Source organism: Macrotis lagotis, chromosome 7 (assembly GCF_037893015.1).
Source record: "Macrotis lagotis isolate mMagLag1 chromosome 7, bilby.v1.9.chrom.fasta, whole genome shotgun sequence".
Taxonomy (NCBI): Eukaryota; Metazoa; Chordata; class Mammalia; order Peramelemorphia; family Peramelidae; genus Macrotis; species Macrotis lagotis.
The window spans coordinates 206554610-206556754 of record NC_133664.1 but is presented as its reverse complement, the minus strand read 5'-3'; positions in this window follow the sequence as shown (position 1 = coordinate 206556754).

Genomic DNA, 2145 nt, shown 5'->3' with positions numbered 1-2145 from the left:
AAAAATTAATAATAATGGGGCAGCCAGGTGGCGCAGTGGATGGAACACCAGCCCTGAAGCCAGGAGCACTGAAGCCCAAATCCAGCCTCAGACACCCAACAATCACCCTGCTATGTGACCCTGGGCAAGCCACCCCAATCCCATTGCCCCACAAAAAAAAACCCAAAATAAAATAAAATAATGATAATAATAATAATAGTAGGGGCAGCCAGGTGGTACAGCAGACAGAGTACTGGCCCTAGAACCCAGAGCACCCAGGTCCAAATCCAGCCTCAGACACCCAACAATCACTCAGCTATGCAGCCCCAGGCAAGCCACCAACCCCATTTGCCCTGCAACCCTCCCAAAAATTAATAATAATGATAATAATAATAAATATGCATCAGTCTGTGTTCCAACACCTCCAGCTCTGTCACGGGTGGATCACATTCTTTATGATAAGTCCATCCCAAAAGCTACTTCCATATTTTTCCACCGTTGCCATTGCTGATCGCAATTCCCTCCATTTGTATTTCCCCACTACCCTATACTATATTTTCTCTCTCCTTTCACTCTGTCCCTCTTCTTAAATGTGCTGTATGGTAATAACATTTTCTTAATCCTTATCTTTCTTGTCTACTCTGCAACCTTAAACACTCTTGGACAATCTCTTCTGAATAATTTCTCCTATTTTTAGGTTTCCATAAACCTATTCCTTCCTGGTAAGATAGAGTCAAAATAACTGGTGATGGCTCTAGATGCAGTGGATGACCTTGGTGTCTTTGATGTCTAGCCCAGTTCTAAGCACTCCACAGCATCTGCTTCAGCTGCCTTCATGGTTGTTGGAATGAAGTGTTCTCATTCACCCATTCACCAGTAGAAGACTTCAGATGCTTGGGGTAGATACCCTTACTCATGATGAGTTTTGAGACTCCCCCTATTACCCTCAAACTGCTTTAACCCACCAGCCAAAATGGTTTACCAGGGTGTGGGTACTGTGCATCCTACAGCTTCTTGGAGCCCAGGTGAGTTCCACTCAGGTGGAAATCAGCCTTGAAAAGGGCTCAGCAGCCCTCACACCAAGAGGAATTAGTCCACTATGAAAACAGAGGTGATCCATCAGCCCACACTACACCATCCATAGATGGAACCATTGACTACACAAATGGAGAAGTTTTGAGTATTGTGGACAAGTTCACTTACCTTGGCAGTGTCCTTTCCAGGAAGGTACACATTGACAATGAGGTTGAAACACGGATTGACAGAGCTAGCCCAGTATTTGGGAGGTTCCAAAAAAAAGTGTGAGAGAGAAGAGTCGCTAGACTAACTACCAAACTGAATGTCTATAGAACTGTTGTGCTGACCTTATTGCTATATGCCAGTGAAACCTGGACAATCTACCTGCACCATATCAGGAAACTGAATCACTTCCATTTAAATTGCCTTAGGAAGATTCTGAAGATCACTTGGTGGGAGGAGATACTAGATTCTGAGGTTCTTTCTTGAGCTAAACTGCCTAGTATTCCAACATTATCACAGAGAATGCAACTATGATGGACTGGTCATTTTATAATGCCAGAAGTTCACTTACCAAAAAGATTATTTTACAGATAACTCACACAGGGCAAGCACTCATAACTGGGTCAGAAGAAATGATACCTGGATATCCCGAAAGTCTCTCAAGAACTTTAGAACTGATCATATAGAATGGAAGACACTAACACAAGACTGCCCAGCATAGCATGTCCTCATCAGAGAAGGGTCTATGCTCTGTGAGGAAGGCAGAACTGAAGTAGCTCAAAGGAAACATAACATATGCAAATTAATAAGCATCTCAGGTGTTCATATGGACTATTTGTGTCCAACCTGTGGTAGAGCATTCCGAGCTCATATTGGTCTAATCAGCCAGTCAAACACACTCTAATTTGTCTCAAACATAGTGATGTTATTTTGGTCTCCTTCAAAAGGAAGGACAAGAACCAGTCCTTCCTGGTTCTTCTCCAACCTGTTTGTTTCTCCATTTTCCTTCTTTGGATTTTGCTCCAGGTCAGGGTCACTGCCTATGAGTGTCCCAGAGCATTGTCTCCTCAGATGAGATCATTAATTAGCATAGATTTAATTATCTCTAGATGATGCTAAGATCTATTTTTTCTAGCCCTAATTTCT